This window comes from Oratosquilla oratoria, chromosome 6 (assembly GCF_046742065.1).
Source record: "Oratosquilla oratoria isolate Oo_2021 chromosome 6, ASM4674206v1, whole genome shotgun sequence".
Classification (NCBI taxonomy): Eukaryota; Metazoa; Arthropoda; class Malacostraca; order Stomatopoda; family Squillidae; genus Oratosquilla; species Oratosquilla oratoria.
This window is the reverse complement of record NC_134782.1, coordinates 41,790,082-41,808,631: the sequence shown is the minus strand read 5'-3', so window position 1 is coordinate 41,808,631 and position 18,550 is coordinate 41,790,082. Positions and strand designations below refer to the sequence as shown.

Below are 18,550 nucleotides of genomic sequence, written 5' to 3'. Positions count from 1 at the left end.
CAATATTCATTTCTTATTGTCATTTTTGTTTTTTTATTGACTTTTTTAAATCTCTGTATTAATACATAACTGATAGTCATTAGATGCACCCGAGCACTTATATTTCTTGTAACCCTGTCTCTTTTTAGCAATACTTTTTTCAGTTTCTTTGTCAAGCCATTTTGGGCAAGCCTGATTTGGGTGTGAATGTGGCAGGAAAGGGAGGAGTGGGGGTGGAGGTAGAATGTAGATTGAGAGAAGCCTTGGGGGATTAAAAAATGTAATGAGAAATAGACATTTGGGAATGGATGCTAAGAGGAGATTGTATTTACCTAGTTACGGGAAGGGAGCTATGCTCATGGTGACCCGTCTTTGTATATTTCAGCATCAAGTTTTTTCTTAAAATCTTGAATAGTTTTTGCACACACTGTTTCTTTATCTAAGTTATTCCAGATATCTAGCATTCTGTGGGGGAAGCTTTTTTTTTTTTTCAGATCTTTTTTATAGTTATCCTTTTTGAGTTTCTTTTCATGACCTCTTCTTTTTCCATTGTCATTTTTTAGGTTATTGTCATCCTTGTGCAGGAGCCATGCTAATCTTCTCTGTATTGTTCCAATTTTAGGAGTGATTGTGCCGACAGCACTGTATGGGGCAGAAACATGGAACATAAGAGAGGAAGAGAGAAGGAGTTTGAATGTATTTGAGATGAAATGCCTGAGAAGTATGGTAGAGGTTACTATGCTAGATAGAGTAAGAAATGAAGAGGAGAACAGGGGTGGAAAGGGAGCTGGGAGATAGGGTTGATGCAAGAATATTAGGATGGTTTGGACACATGGAAAGAATGAGTGAAGAAAGATTAGTAAAAGAGGTGTGCAAGGCAGAGGTGGAAGGAGTGAACGTGATGGGGCGACCTAGGATGAGATGGGGTAAAAGGGGCATTGGAAAAGAGAGGAAGGACGGGAGAGGACAGAAGATAGGGATGAATGCATGAGGGGTAGTGAGTGGGGGATGGGGGCTGAGGGAGTATGCATGAGAAATAAATTGATGTAGCCCGAAGGGATTTCTCCCCGTTTTCTCCTTTTCTGCATGAGGGGACGGAGGGAGGGTCTCTGAACTAATAAAGCGGCCTTGCCGTGGATGTGCTGCATCTTGCGACACTGCTTCTGACCCAGGGCAGTGGAGAAGATGCAGGGATGACCCGTCATCCAGGAGGTGTTGAGATGGGAGGGAGGGTAGAAGGGAGTGGAGTATGTACAGGATGAAGCCTTTTTCTTTTGGCTTTCTCCTGTGTGAGAGGGAAAATAGCCCCCACCCACTCCCATGCATCATAGTATCATCCATACACCATTCTACGCTCACCCCATCTTCTGTCGTCTCCCTTTCTCAACAGACATTCCTGTCTTTCCCAATGCCCCTTTTACCTCATCCATCCATCCCATCCTTGGTCGCCCCTCATGTTCACTCCCTCCACCTCTGCCTTCCACACATAGTGTTGAATTAATTTATGGTTTTAGAATGGCCTATATGGAATTCCAAGAGCTGATGCATCTTGTGGGTGTATTTGTAAAAATTAGGCATGTATCTTCTCTTCAGGAAAGCTATTTCATTTTCCTGTTGCCCAGCTTTCAAATTATATCCCCATTAGGTTTTTACTAGTAAGTTATTTTGAAGTGCTTTATTCAGACTGATAAAGCTTCAATGGATTGTAGGATGCCAAGAGAAATAATTTATTTCACACCACTTTCTATGGTGTGTTAACATGTTACAATAGTAATAAATGGGGTACAGTATTACATCAAAATATGTTCTGATTGTGTTGCTGTTGTTCCCTAGACTGTCTGGCTGAGCAGTCCCATCTCCCAGAGGAATGCCATGGCTGGAACAGGGTTTTCCCACAAATCCTTTATAGAGAGTATATTGTGTTGTTGGCATGCGTAATTGTGTACAATGCAGTCTTTCATTATGTGTTGTATAGAATGGGGTGAAGTGTTACATCCTGTGCAGTTGTCTGTAATGCTGTCATCCAGCCTCTCCTGGTAGCTTAGAAGGGCTGGATGGTGGCTGCATCGCAGTCTGGCCAGGTGGTCTCTGTCCATTCGGGTGAGTGATATGATTATGGGTATGCTGTGTGACCTTGTATGGCAGGAGCTTTGTTGTAGGACCATCCCCCAACCCCAAGAATTGGGGGCCAACCAGCCATAAATTACCCCTGCCACTGATCCCTGGGAGCTGTTTCGGTTACTTGGGTAAGTGCCACAACCCTTTTTACAACAATGTTTTGATTATGTTGACATTTCCAGTACAAATATATTTATTGGCCAGCCATCTTTTGGTATTGTGCTTGTCTGTGTTGTATATTTTGTTAAAAGCTGCTCAGTATCATGCAGCTGATACTTTAGGGTCTATATAGGGTGCCCCTATGGACCAGAGCCACACATCATTTTCTCTGTGGTAGAGGAAATCTCTATTCATAGAGAAATGATGATACTTTATTACACTGTGACTGCCCCTCAATTGTGCTGTCCCCCCACTCTTGTTACTGTCCTGTACCACTTTACAGAATATTTATTTTCTCATTTTGCCAAACCCTATGGTGGGGGAAAAGAATACTGCCACCAAGGTTTCCACTTGAGTTGTAAAAGGTGACGAAAACAGGACGGGGATAGGACAATGCATTTTTCTCCCTGTAGCCCCAAAGGGGACATTCTTGAAAAAAAAAAAAAAAAAAAAAAATCAAAGGCATAATAGGATCTGGGAGTTTTCCAGCCAGAACTTAAAGGTTTGGGTCTTTTAATGTGTGTGGATGTGGTACAGATTACAGTAAATAGGGAAGAGATAGGCAGTATGTTTGTGAGAAGAAAGATGGATGTGTTGGCATTGAATGAAACAAAGTTGAAAGGGAGGGGCAAATTTGAGTTTGGGAGGGTCTCAGGAATGAAGAGAGGATGAGGGAAAGGGTGGTTTTACTAGTGAGGAGATAGGTAAGCATGAGGTGGAGTGGAAGGAGGTTTCTTCAAGGTTAATGTGGATGAAGGTGAAACTGGGAAGTGAGTTGTGAGTTTTACTTGTAAGTGCATATGAGCCTGGTAGTGAGAAGAGTGTAGAGGAAAGGGAGGTATTTTGGATATATTTAAATGAGTGCATAGAGGGTCTAGGGAGAAATGTCAATGTAATGTATTGGGAGACCTTAATACTAGGGTAGAAAAGGAACCAATAGATGGAGTGGTTGGGAAGTGTAGAGTTCCAGGAAAAACTAGTGGAAAGTTGATGGTGGAGATGTGTCTAGAAATAGAGTTAATGATAGCAAATACAGTGTTTAGGAAGAAAATTAAGCATAAGCACACATGGGAGAGGGTGATGGATGGATGGGTGGTAGATAGGGTGTTAATGGACTATATAGTGGTAACCAGGAGAATAATAGGAAGAGTTAAGGATGTACATGTTCTAAGGGGAGAGAGTGGGGGGAATATCAGATTATTTTTTTGGTGGAAGGTAAGTTTAAAGTAGAGGATAGATGGAGAAAGAGGAACAGGACAGAAGGTAGGGAGGTGCTTAAAGTAAACTGCTTAAATGAGAAAGAAAAGGAGTAGTATAAGAAGCTGAGAGAAGAGTGGGAGAGAGTAGAACTACGAATGGGATGGTTCAAGGAGGGAGTCACAAGGTGTGCAAAGATGGTGTGTGGAACAAGGAGGATGGGAGGAAATAGAAGGAAGGGTAGTGAGTGGTGGGATGAGGAAGCAAAGAAGGTTGTAGAAGAAGTGAGCTTTCACAGATTGGTCACAAAATAGGACAAGAGAATCATATGAGAGGTACAAAGAAAAAAAAAGAGAAGTAAAGCATAAGATAAAGGAGACAGAAAAGATGTGAAATGGGGTATGAGCATGACAAAAAAAATTGAAAGTAATAAAAACATGTTTTGGAAAGAAAGGAAGAGGAGGCGAATCAAGTGTAGAAGAAAAGGTAAAGGTACAGATTGAGAGATGATAATGGAAGAGACAGCAACAATTGGAAGATGGGCAGAGTATTTTAGGGAGTTGCTAAATGTGAAGGATATGGAAGGAAATGCAGCTGCAGTGGGCAGTGTTATGAAAATGACAGTGATGAGTGAGGAAAATTGAGGAGAAATAAGGAAAGATGAGGTGAATGCAGTTGTTAAGATGATGAGAGTAGGTAAGGCACCTGGGTTGGATGGATGTCATGCAGAATATCTAAAAAAAAAAAAAAGGAGGTACAGTGATGGTGGACTGGCTGGTGAGGTTATTTAATGTTTGTTTAAGAGAGGGTAGAGTGTCAAAGGACTGGAGGATAGTTCCACTTTACAAGGGAAAAGGGGACAAGTGTGAGTGTAGTAGTTTCATAGGGATCAGTTTGTTAAGTGTAGTTGGGAAGGCTTATGGGAGGGTTTTGATTGAGAGGAATAGAGGGAGTAATTGGCGAGGAACAGTGTCGGTTTAGGGCAGGTAGGGGTTACATGGATCAGATTTTTGTGGTAAGACAGATATGTGAGAAAGCTTTAGGAAAAGGTAAGGATGTTTTGTGGGCCTTTATGGATTTGGAAAAGGCTTATGACAGGGTAGACAGGAAGGCACTGTGGGAGGTATTGCAGATATATGGGATAGGTGGAAAGCTGTTAAGAGCAGTCAAGAGTTTTTACGAGAGTAGTAGAACTAGTGTTAGAATTAGAAATGGAGATAGTGGTTTGTGGTAAAGGTAGGACTTCGTCAGGGATGTGTTATATCACCTTGGGTGTTCAATTTATATATGGATGGGGTGGTGTGAAAGGTAAATGCAAGGGTAATGGGTCGGGGATTGGAGATTGTTAAAGGAAATGGAGAAAAGTGGGAGACAACCCAGTTGTTGTTTGTTGATGAGACTGCGCTTGTGGCAGGATCACAGGAGGGATTGAGGAAGTTAGTAACAGAGTTTGGGAAGGTATGCAAAAGAAGTTGAAGATAAATGTGGGCAAAAGTAAGGTGATGAGATGTACAAGGGGAGAAAGTGGCAGCAGATTGGAAGAGTATTAAGGGAGAGAGACTGGAGGAAGTGAATAGTTTTAGATACTTGGGTGCAAATATGGCACAAAAGGAAGGAGTGAAGGTACAATGTAGATTAAGAGAGGCAAGTAAATGCCTTGGGGAATTAAAAAGTGTAATGAGAAAAAGACATTTGGGAATGGGTGCTAAAAGGAGATTGTATGAAGGAGTGACTGTGCTGACAGCACTGTATGGAGCAGAAACATGGAATATATGAGAGGGGTGTGAATGTGTTTGGGATGAGAAGTATGATAGGGGTTACTAGGCTGGATAGAGTGAGAAACGAGGAGGTGAGGTGGAGAACGGGTGGAAAGGGAGTTGGGAGATAGGGTTGATGAAAGAGTATTGGAATGGTTTGGACACATGGAAAGAATGAGTGAAGAAAGATTAGTAAATGAGGTGTGGAAGCATGGGTAGGAGTGAACATGAGGGGGCCAGGCCCGTGCATAGGGGGGGTGCTGGGGGTGCCCGAGCACCTGCCCCTTTACCCTGTGCCCCAAAAGTGCCCTTCACAAAAATATATAAAAATGAATGAAAAATGATTTCTCACAGGCTTTTTCCATTTTCTTACCATTCAGAAATTATAATGTGGTAAATGGTGTTCCACCCTACCGGATAGTTGCCAAATACGAATAATACAAAAGAGTGAAGTGCCCAATTTCATGCCGAAAGCACCTGCCCCTTGCAATGTCTGTGCAAGTTACTGGAGGATGCGAAGGATGGATAGAGTTAAAGGGGCACTGGGAAAAAGGGGAATGTCTGCTGAGGAAGGATGGGAGATTTGGATACTGATGAAAGCTATGGAGTGCACAAAGGAGAATGGAGAGGTCATTGCTGTGAATAACACTGAAAGACGGGAAGAAATAAATTTGGGTGAGAGAGCAGCTGGAGTGAAAAATACTGTGCAGACAATACAGGAGCGGAAGTGGAATTGAGAACCAGGAATGTTTGCCAGAAAGGAGGATGGGAGATGGAACAAATGTGTTATTGATTTGGCGCCGTGACATGGAAATACCAAATAGGTGGAGAGACGAGATAGTGAAGTTTGCAGGAGTAACCTGGTAGAGACTGGCAAAGTCGTGCGATTCATGTGTTTAGGAGAGGCCCTGGTTCAGCAGTGAATTACGAATGGTCGATTTATTGATTGCACGTTTGACAGCGTGACAAATCTGTAAACGTGTGAATAAATCTGTGGTTCCCACTAGAACGCACATGGGTGAACGAAGACTACCGAATTCCCACGACGTTTAGTTTTTTCACTTTTGTCGTTTGTTTTTCTCGTCTTTTTATCCTTTTTTTCCTTTTTATTTTTTCTCTTTTCTTCTTCCATATTTTTGTTATTGTCTTTTCTTTTTCTTTCTGCTTCTCTTTTTTTTCCTTTTCAATTTTTATTTTTTCTTCTTTTCTCCGTTTTTTTTCTTCTTATTTCTGCCTTTGAACAAAGGATACGCACAGCTAAGACAAATGGCAGTCACTGGTTGTCCATGAGATTTGAGTTGCATTGCTCCGATTAGGCTACACATTGGAGTCATCCTTTTAGTGCTGGTCGTCATCTTCAGGTTAATAAAATCGCTGGGCAACAACTATTATTTCCATTTATGCCATTGTTTTGCAATTTCGAATCGCACTGAAATGAAAAAAAAAAACGCATGGCGATATGAAAAACAAGGAAGTTTAGTGTAGCGGAAGAATTATATTTCGACTAGTTCGGGGTTATTCACGTGGCTCGGGCACGTGACTCAGCCTGTTGCGAGCAAGAAGGACCTATCTATCATTTCCAGCCCAAAGTCTTCTCTCGAATTGAATTGAACAAAATCCGTTACCTTCTGCAAGGAAAACACCTGTAGTTTATTTAATCAGTCAAAGCTAGAGTAAAACAGTGTTGCAAGTGTTGGATTTTACTTTGATAAGCAGAGATTCTGCAGAAAAAAGAAGATAAACAAATACGTAAATATCCTCTTGTTTTTCCTGATGAATCTTAAAACTTTGGACTCCATCCGCCCGATATTCCTTTGCTTCTGCCAAGTTTATTCGGTGCGGTGACTTCGTGGTTCTTGACATTTTCAGTCGTGCTATAAAAATGGTTTGGTACTGGCCATCATTTTGAAACTTTATATCCATATTACGTATTTTTTTTCCTGAATAGTTATTCTTATTGTGAATAATGATAATTAATTAGATTTTGTAGTAATTTATTCTAATTTATTGTTTTTATTTGTAATGAATCTAATTATCTATATATATATATATATATATATATATATATATATATATATATGATTATTGATTTATTTTCATTAATCTATTTTTTATCTATTCATTTATCCTATTATATCTTGTTGCCCGTAATTTTTAATTCATGAAATGCCGCCCTATACAAAACGTACTATGTCGTCATTTGGATCTCAAGAACGGTTGAATCAAAACGGCACAAAACATTATTGATATAAAAACCGTAAAAATTAACTTATAGGATGCAAGTTAGAAGTGTCATCGGCTTGACGGGCTTAATTGGTGCATTTACATTTTTACATAGACGTTCGGCAATTATTTTTCAGTATTATTGTTGTATACTCAGATAAATGTTTTTATTCGTTTAATTACTTACCTATTCACCTCAATAGATATGCCATTTTCTCGTGTTTGTTTACTAGATGCCGCAGGCTTGTCTGTTTCTCGGAACAACGGAAACGAGTGCACATTTCTTCGTCCTAATTTTGAAATTCAAATGCTGTTTATATAATTATACGTTTACATTTATGACGAACGAAAAAAATGGCTGTGCTCCCTATATCAAACTTATCTGGTGGGCGTCGCTTAATCTCCCATGGCAGTGACGTAGATCGAGATGTTGAGTCTCACGTGTTACGACTCCGCATCCCTCGCACCTTCACGTGATCCGTTAAAGAACATGACGTAACTGGTTTGTCCAGGTCACGAGGACTGCTCCTGGCTCTGTAAAAATATTCTATCAAAGTTCAATCTTTTTATAATTGGAGGGTGGGGGTTAAGGGATGTGAACACGGGAGATGGGTATTAACGATGATAATATAGTTCATTTTAACATTTTCTTTACTGTGAGGGATATCACGGTATGAATAAAATAACATTAATATATTATCACTGTTATTTTGATTAATATCACTGCTATAATTTCTAAGATTACTTATCATTATCAGAATTAATGAATCTGTGAACATCATCTTTACTTGGGCGACCAGAGACGACGACACAAAGAAAGACCGCGCGTGCGCACCTGTCTACCCCCAAAACAAAGTCAGAAATAAATTTGGCTAGGCTACGAATAGCTCCATGTTCCTGTTGTCCTAGACGGCTTTCTGTTGCCAAGTGGTTTTGGGAAGTCTTGCTGTTGCCACTATACGGTAAAACACCCATGCAAATAATACAGACATTATTATCTTTGTCAGTTCTCGTGCTTGTGTCATCATTGCAATCATAAGTATAATTTACTATTGTTATCATTACGGTTTGGTATATCATAATTTGCCATTATTGCTATTTATACTGTTATTTTCATGGTTATATGTTATGTTGCATCTACGTTAGATTCTAACAGAAAAATGACGCCTTACAAGCAGACAATTTTGTAAGCAAGCCAGGAAACGCATTCATAACTTTTATGCAGCATTGAATGCTCTAGAACTCGCTTCTTTTTTTCGAGTGTCAGTTTTGATGCATATCATGTCACTCCTCATAATTTGAATTTGACTTTTATAAACAGTAAAATTACCTATTCCCTTCATATCCCCTTCCTCAGCCGGTGATAGAAACAGTCCCACAATGACACCATCGGGGCAAATATTCAATATTTCTTCCCAGAGATCTATGGAAGGGTCTAAGAACCGTTGCCAGCCACTAAAGGGTTGCATGTTATCAGTGAAAATCGTGACAAGTCGACTCACATTTATTAGTATGAAAATGCCACCAGGTGAATGGGAGCATGGCAGTCTCTCCTCCCCACCCCCTGCTTTGACTATAAGGTCGAAAGGGGGAGGGGGGCAAGGTGTCCCCCCTCATTCTTGTTGAACTAATCATGTGTCAATAGAACCAACTTTAACCTTTTGAGACTGTACTTTCTCTTATTATAATATCGTTTTTTCGTTCTCGTGATTTCATTTTGGTGTTTATCTATGTATTCATCTATTCATTTATTATATATTTTCATTTATTTCTTTATATATTTATTTTTGCTTATTTTTTATTTATTTTATTCTTATGTGGATCACCGACACGCTTGCCGATCAACCGAAGAGCCGCCTTTGAGCGCCTGTCACGTTATCTCTATATTTACTGGAGGGCATTATCAGGAATTTTATCTTTCAAGATTATGCCGGTTCACACGGCAGGTGGGCCCCTAACGATACTCTCTACCCACCCATGTTGCTCAGGTGTACGAAAACGATCAAACTGGCGTGATTTTTCCGCATGAGCGTGTGTGTAAGGTGTTGAAGATGGCGAGGAGGCTCAAGAAATAACCTGTTCTCTATATTTTCGTTTGTCTTTTTTCATAGATTATCAAAATATCAAATGTTATCCTTAACATAGATAATCACCAAACATAGTCGAAGAATTCGAGAGAAGTTATCTGGATTCGGAAATGGAGAATCAGTCTCATGTAAGTTAAATGATTATTCAAAAGTATATGTTCCATAACAGAGATGGATAGGTGGACTGTGGGTACCTAGATCTGGAGAAAGCCTTTGGCAAGGTACCACACCAACGACAATAATGAGAGCTGGAACATACTGGAGAACTTAAGGAAAACCTACTGAATATGGATGAAAATATAAGAACATGATGATAGATGAGACTGCATGAGACCATAAGGCCTACACTAAACAGTTCCTTCTCCCTTACAGCAATCATCCCTCCCCATAAATTTATCTAACCTCTTAAAATAACCAATAGTTTCAGCGCTCCCTATTATATCAGTTAACCACTCTATTAGTAAACCAGTTCTTCCCAAATTACTTATTAAACCTAAATTTGTCCAATTTAAATGCATTACTACGAGTCCTGCCCTACTGCAAAGACTGGTACATGAGTAAAGTAGTGGGGAAGGCACAGGATGTCATAATGAAGCGAAGCATCCAGCGGAGTCCTTTAAGGATCAGTATTGGCACCCGTAATGTTTCTGATTTATGTAAATGGCATTCTAGAAGGGAAAAAGCACACTAATTTCTTTGCAGACAACAAAAAGGTCACGAGATTAGATAATGAAGATTACACGCTGTTACATAAACATCAAGACAGATCTTGCATCTGGAAACAAATGTGTAAAATTAATTTCAACCTTGAGATGAAACAGTCGAATGAAAATATTAATAATAAGAATAGTAATAATAATAATGATAAAAACATTAACTTATTTAAAACTGAGTTTAAGAGAGAAAGACAAAAAATACAGTACCCCACGAGTTTAGGCTTTTTACTTCACAATGTAATTATTTAAAATACAGACGCGCGCATTCACACACATCTATTACAAAATTTGACCCAAGAAAGGACAGAAGGTACACCACGAGCATAGTTATTATGATGTACATACGACGACATTGCTCTGGTGAAATGTGATGGTTTAAGTGATCTGGGTGATACTGAGGTCTTTTACATTAAGGTAAATAAATACAGAGAAAAGCAGGAGGACCTCAATATTTCTAAGTCGTTTAATCCTATAATGTTCTAATGAACTTAAGACAAGCCTCTTCAGGCGGAGTAGGAGGATGTTTTAGAGATTGAAGGAGACTGTTCAGCTTAGTGTGACCCTCCCGCCAGTAATTGTTAGCGTGGGGGTGGGGGGTCACAAGCGATACCTGTAACCTTACATTATATTAAATAATTTGTTGTCGAAATGGTCGGAACGGCGGTTCCGCCGAAAAGAGGGCATTGCCGGGTATAGTTGGCCCAGTAACATGGTAACGTCTTCTAAGGATAAACGCTGGCCCCTGATTGGCTAAGACAATGGTGACGTCACGTAAATGGAGACGCCTGATTGGCCAAGAGCGGTGACGTTACGGTAACGGAGACGACTGATTGGCTGAGAAAAGACGTCCGCAAACCCCCGGGGAAACCTCTGGAAACACCCGGGGAGCACTTTGGTAACCCTTGGATAGTCAGTAGGGAAACTCTGAGAATCCTTGTGGAACCCTCTGGGAACTCCTGAGGAGCCCATTAAGAACCCCAAGGAACTTAAAGGGGAGCACTAGCGGAGCCCTTGGAGTGCACTCTGGAAACTCCTGGGGAGTCCCTGTGGAACCCCTTGGAAGCCCTCAGGGGAACCCTTGGTACTAATCAAAGAATTCCTGTAATCGGACCGGAAACCGGAAATCCCTCAAGGGGGCACGTCCCCTACGACCAATTTCTGTGATTCGTCCTGGTGTGCCTCGTGCCTCTGCAAGGTTGTATAACACCATGGCCGGTACCACGTAAGACAAACGCCATTTTTGGGGTTGGATAACAAAGAGAAATATTCACTAAGTGATGTGAAGAAGAGTTTAAAACAGGAGTTAACATTCACAGAAATGAATTCCCTGAGAAATACATGTCCTCTTTGTCTCCTTTCGGCAAGAAGAAAGCTAATGAGGCGTCAGATATCAGGAAGAGTATTTTGTTCTTTAAACAAAATCAAGCGCCCAGAGGAGAAGTTTAAGATATAGACCCTGAACAAGAGAAGCGTTTTGTGTCTCCAAAAACGGGTGGTTCAGCGCTAACGAAGATTTCAGATCCTATTATTTCGACTTGAAATGCAAGCAGCCCGTAGGGCTGGGAGCCGAAGGCGCCTGCGAGCGAAGCAAGCTCGCCCGCAGGGCCGAGCCCCTGAATATCGGGGTTGGGCGCAGCCCGTTGCTCATATATATATATATACATATATATATATATATATATATATATATATATAAAATGGAAGTAGAGGGAAACACAAGTAGAACAAGAGTTTATTCTTTAACTAGTTTTTCGCACTGTGGTGCTTCCGAGGAAGCACCACTGCGAAACTAGCTAAAGAATAAAATCTTGTTCTACTTGTGTGGTTCCCTCTACTCCTCTTACAACCTGCAAGATGTCTTTATATATATATATATATATATATATATATATATATATATATATATATATATATATATATATATATATATATATTACAGGGCGAGTCCCGATTTTACGGCAAGGCATTTACCGGAATCCCGGGTTTAGCGGCAGAAATTACTATTGGGGCAATAGGCGTAGGGTTAAACGGCATTCGCGCGTTTAGCGGTATATCAATTATCGGCATATTAGGTGTACCGAACCGTGAGTGCTCGGTAAAGGCGACCGAACCGAGCGTGTGTTTACCGCTGACGCCGCATCATAACAATGGCGCTGTTTAACACACTGCTGCAAGATAAAGTTAGGGAAATTCTGACTTGTGCAGGGAAATACAGTCAACTATTTTCAAGGCAAAGCAGATTTTGTGGGAGATTATGGAGTGTGCCAAAGTATACACCAGCTTAGTGGCACAGAAACTTGAGCATCAAGACCTGGTGGAGTGGCTTGATGTAGATGACGATGCTCCTGTTGCCCACCAGTTATCTTCGGCAGAAATAGTGAGAATGGTTATGACACCAGAGGAGTTCCAGCGTGAGGAGAGTGATGACGACAACAACGAGCAAAATGATGATCCCCCTAAGATCTCCCTCGACACGACCATTGAGCTGACGGAACAATTAATCACTGCTCTGGAGTAGCACTCTTTCATCAAAGAACAGCAAATACTGCAGGTGTATAATATAAAGGCCTGTTTAATTAAGGAGAAGCCAAAATACTTGAAGCAAACTAAGATCCATGGTCTTCTCAAGAAAGTAAGTGAAAATACTGCTTCAGACGTTCAGCCTTTACCAGACCCTATATCAACTCCAGACATTGAGCCACTCCCTAGGCCATCTTCTGCTCCAGACAATGTCCCTGTCATAAGCGGTACTCCAGTCAGTTCCACCCCACCAGACACCCCAGACATCACCCTGCCAGACACCACCGAGCCTGCTGACATAGCCCTGAAGCCAGTCATGATATCAGACTTGCAGCCAAATCCTCCATGTAAATAATCATATTGTACAGTATGAAGAATCCTCACTTTGGGAGCGGAAGAAGCCAACTGAACAATGCAAATGGTTATTTTTCTTCCTAAGCTTTTCCCACTTTTCTTGTTGCCTCTATTTCTGTACCGGTATTTAAAAATAATCAATGGATTTAACGGCAAAATAGCTTTAACTGCATCCCCAAAGTCCTGTGGCTGCCGTTAAATCGGGACTCAACCTGTGTGTGTGTATACATATATATATATATATATATATATATATATATATACATATATATATATATATATATACATATATATATATATTATATATATATATATATACATATGATGATGGTGGAAAAAGAAGTCACGGGTCTAGTTCCGAGTTTCTAAGTTTATTCCTGAACGGTTTCGCTCTATACTTCTTCAGAGGCATAGAGCGAAACTCGGAACTAGACCCGTGACTTCTTTTTCCACCTCCATCAACTTGTCACGATGTACCAGCATATATATATATATATATATATATATTATATATTATATATATATATATATATATATATGCTAAATAACCACAGGAGAAGGGAAACTTGTAGACAGTAAGTAGTTTCGTATATTACATTTTCAGACTAAATGACAGTTGTTTAAATGTATCAGGTGGCAACCATAGGGGGGAGACAATACAATGTGAGGAGGGAGGATGACCTTACCTCTATCGACCTGACCAACACATAAGGCTCAATCTGGCGGAAAGATCTTGGTGACCATTTGGATTACCAATTTATCACATTTAAAATGACGATAGCTTAAGTTTATATTTTTATCAAACGTGCTTGATATTAAGCAGGATTCTGTTATATTTCTTTCTTGTAGGCTTTTTCCATTGGCTAAAATTGTTGCCTTAGACCAATCAATATGATGGTTGTGTGCTTACGGGCAGTGTGCCACCGAATGTGAGTAAGCACTGTCCAAGCAGATCCAAGTCCTGGACATTAAACAACACGAAGAAAATGAAGATCTATACTTACAACGTAAGAAGCCTCTCAGAAGATTACAGGCTGGAGAGTTTAATGGAAGAACTAGACAACATCAAGTGGGACATGTTAGAACTGAGCGAAGTCCAAAGAACGGAAGAAAAGCTGATACAATTACAAGATGGTCACCACCTGTTCTACTATAGAGGTAAGGACAAAGAAAGATCTAGTGGAGTAGGATTCTTGATAAACCGAGAGGTTGCTGGTAACGTAATCAAATTCAGTAGTTTGTCAGACAGGGTAGCTTGGATTGTGATTAGGCTGTGTAAAAGGTACTCTAAAAATAATTCAGGTTTATGCACCAACTTCACAGAGTTCAGACGATGAAATTGAGTCGTTCTATGGATCAAGAAAAAAGTAAATACACGTTGGTAATAGGCGACTTTAATTGTAAAGTAGGGAAGAAGATGGGCATTGGTAAGTTTGGAGTAGGTGAAAGAAATGAGACGAGATGTTAGTAAATTTTGCAGAGAACTACAACATGAGGATAATGAACACTTTCTTCCAAAAGCGTGTAGGTCGTAAATGAACGTGGAGAAGTCCAAATGGAACAACAAAGAACGAAATAGACTTCATATTAGGAGATGAGAGCAAAAGCGTTAACAATGTTACGGTCATAAATAAAGTCAACATAGGTAGTGACCATAGAATGGTAGGTTGTACAGCTAAATTAAATTTCAGAGCCGAGAGAAATAAACTAATTCTAAGAAAAAAATAAGCCTTGCAAAGGTTAAGGATAATAAGAAGACATTTCAGTTAGAAATTAAAAATAGATTCGAAGCTTTAAGAACAAATGAGGACACCGTGGAAGATATTAATTTGAATTTAGTGAATATCATTAGAGAATCGGCAGAGAAAGTAGGAAGTACAAAAAACATTAGAGAAAAGAAACTCCAAAACTACAAATGACCTAATTAAAAGAAGGACCATGCAGATTAAAAGCAGTAGAGACGAAATAGAAAGAGTAGAACTAAACAAGCTTATCAACAAAAGGCAGAGATTAGAGAAAAGAAACAGAAACATGGATGAAGTAAAGGAAATTATTCGGAAGGGTAAAAGTATTAAAGTGACCGAGCGCAAACATGCTTTAGGAAGACAGCAAATGATATGTTTGAAAGATAGAAATGGAGAAATAATTAAAAGTAGAGACAAAATGGTAGAAAAAAAGTAGAAGAGTTTTACCAAGAGCTTTACTCGTCGAAGACCGTAGTTGAATCAGTAAATTCATGTGTAGACGTTAGTAGTGTACCAGAAATTACAAAGGAAGTAGAAATCCTAAAAACTAGGAAACGAGGAAAATCACCTGGGGAAGATGGTATATCGATAGATCTGTTGAAAGACGCTGTTAAATTAGCTGAGTTGTACACCCAGTGCTTACGTCAAGAAAGCGTTCCTGATGCGTGGTGCAATGCTATAGTGATTTTGCTTCATAAAAAAGGAGACCAGAAGGACCTTAGTAACTATCGACCGATTAGTTTGGTATCAAATGTATATAAAGTATTCTCCAAGATCCTTACAAATAAACTAAGTCAAGTTTTAGATGGAAACCAACCGAGAGAACAGGCAGGCTTTACGAGCGGATATTCGACCCTAGACCATTTGCAGGCGATAAACCAACTAATCGAGAAAACGACAGAATACAATATATCTGTGTTTAGCTTTTGTAGATTATGAGGCCTTTGACTCGGTAGAACAAATAGCAATACTAAACTCACTACGCAAGCAGGGTACAAACGAACAGATCGTAAAAAGGTTTATGCGAAAGGTACCGCTATAATTCGACTACATAAAGATACAGAAAAGATCAAGATCGAGAAAGGAGTACGGCAAGGTGATACAATTTCACCGAAACTATTTACAGCTTGCTTGGAAGATATTTTCAGAAGACTGAGTTGGGAAAAGAAAGGTTTAAAGATTAATGGCGAATATTTGAACCACCTAAGATTTGCGGATGACATTATTCTTATTTCAGAAAGAGCAGAAGACTTGCAAGATATGCTGAGTGATCTAAACAAGGAAAGTGTCAAAGTAGGTTTAAAAATTAATAAAAGTAAAACCAAAGTAATGTTCAATACGAAAGTTCAAAGTAAAGAGATTGTAATTGATGATGAGAGTCTTGAGGAAGTTGAAGAGTATAATTATTTAGGCCAGATGGTAAAAGTGACGAAAGATCATGATAATGAAATAAAAAGACGCATTACAATTGGTTGGAAAGTGTTTGGTAAGTATAATAAGATCCTGAGAGGCTCTCTACCTTTATGTTTGAAACGTAAAGTTTACAATCAATGCATTCTACCAGCAATAATCTACGGGTGTGAGACTTGGAAACTAACGAAGGCAATGGAAACAAAACTAAGGACAGCACAGAGGAGAATGGAGAGATCAATGATGGGAATAACGCTGAGAGACCGAAAGAGAGCAAGTTGGGTGAGAGAGCAGACTAGAATGATATTGTGGAAGCAGTAAAAGAGAGGAAGTGGAATTGGGCAGGTTAGTGCGAACGACTGATGAGCGATGGAGCAAGTGTGTTACTGAGTGGACGCCGCGAGATGGGAAGCGTGGAAGAGGGAGACCAGACAGAAGGTGGAGAGACGAGATTGAGAAGTTTGCAGAAGTGACGTGGCAGAGGATGGCGCGGTCGTGTGAATCATGGAATGCTATGAAGGAGGCCTTTGTTCAGCAGTGGATGGCTGATTTGATATATATATATATACATATATATACAGACGCTCCTCAACTTACGTTTTAGTTACGTTCCGAACGGCCGAACGTAACTTGAAAATGAACGTAAGTTGTTACTGTACGTTCCAGTAATGTATGACCGTTCATACTGTACTATACATCCATAAATTCTATTACCGTATCTTATAAAACACCCCTAAATAATTAATTATAAATATAACATTGTAAAATAATAACATTAATTTCAAATAAATTAAATTCAAGCAACATAAAGTGAGATGGTGGAGAAGGAGGAGGAGGCAAGGCACGTTCAGTCTGTCGTTCGTGCCATGTAAACAATGGACGCAGCGTCCTGCGTAAGTATCGTATGAACGTCTCGTACTACGGAGAGCGCGCTAAACTAAAAAATTCACTCAAGATTTTTATTTATTTTTTTATTTTTTTTTTACAGTCAGTTCAAACGTAAAATCGAAAAAACGTAAAACGAATGAACGTAAGTAGAGGAGCGTCTGTATATATATATATATATATATATATATATATATATATATATATATATATATATATATATATATATATATATTCATATCCTCCAGAGCCCTTGAACGCGATGGTTGTATTATTCTCTTGGACAGAGAATGTTGTAAGGTATGGAAGAGACGTGTCAGACTTCTATTCTCATAACTGAAGAATGAAGCAAGGATGCGTCCTTGTCCCCACGGTTTTCAACACGTACATGGACTGGGTATAGGGAAGAACGGTCACTGTCGTTGCAGAAAATCCACTGAAAACACCAAGGTCATCGACCTTGTCTTTGGTGTTGTTGGATGTCCTGAGTCACTGCACAGGGAGGCGAGACCACTCCTGGAGCAAGACCAGAGACCAGGTGTCTGGGGCTTACTGGATGATACAGCTGTCTGACCATGCATGTGGTGGACAATGAGGTCTTGGAATTATTCAAATACCTTGACGACCGAAAGTGCTCCGGTGAATTGGAATGATCCTGAGGTATTTTATATTAATGAAAATAGATACACACACGTATGCACATATGTGCATGAGAGTGATGAGGGCCCTTCGATGGATTAGCATGACCCATTGTGTTATGAACACACTGAACCAGAGTGTATGGGGTTGTCGATGCTTATGCAGAAAGATTAGGATCCGAATCCTCAAGTCACGTGTGTACAGTTGTGAAACAGACAAAGACTGCTTGGTGTCTTGACGTCTCTGATACCAGGTGGCTTCGGAGAATCACGTGGTATCCATCGTATAACTTGGTCTAAAATCTGTGATTGCTGCGTGAGACTCAGTCGAGGCCTGTTACTTCCAGCATGACTTGTGAACGTCAACTCTAGCTATATGGACATGAGAAACGCTTCACTGATGTTGATCCCATCCACAAGTTCATCTCCACAAGAGGCAGCCTTTGGTGGAGAGGAAAGGATGCCACCAGAACTCATGGCCGAAGGAATTCGACTGATGAATGCCTTTTTCTTATGGGGAGGGATGGGGGTATGGGCCGCATGGGTGTATCCTCTGAGGAAACGTGGGAAATGGGGCCGACGTGTGAGTGAAGCGACGCGCCCCCTGGCGTATGCCCTAACTCATGATTATGACGACAATGAATGCCAAGATGAGGACGTCATCTGGTAGGGAAATAAGAGGAATAACACATGGTAATGAGGGGCCTAGCTGCACCCTAGGCCTGTGATGTGCTTGGACTATTGGGTCAGGTAATTAACACC

The 18,550-nt window shown here is 40.1% G+C and overlaps 1 long non-coding RNA gene and 1 other non-coding gene across 2 annotated transcripts in view; both read right to left on the bottom strand.

The window, feature by feature from the left end:
• The window catches only part of LOC143026446 (uncharacterized), a 53,511-nt gene that overhangs the window by 14,937 nt on the left and 20,024 nt on the right, over positions 1 to 18,550 (bottom strand). Inside the window, exon 2 of the long non-coding RNA XR_012966480.1 lies at positions 7,621 to 7,967. This is a non-coding gene — a long non-coding RNA (uncharacterized LOC143026446). The remainder of the gene's footprint in view (positions 1 to 7,620; positions 7,968 to 18,550) is intronic.
• Positions 518 to 623, bottom strand: LOC143026690 (U6 spliceosomal RNA). The gene has a single exon (XR_012966534.1). It is a non-coding gene; the product is annotated as a U6 spliceosomal RNA (small nuclear RNA).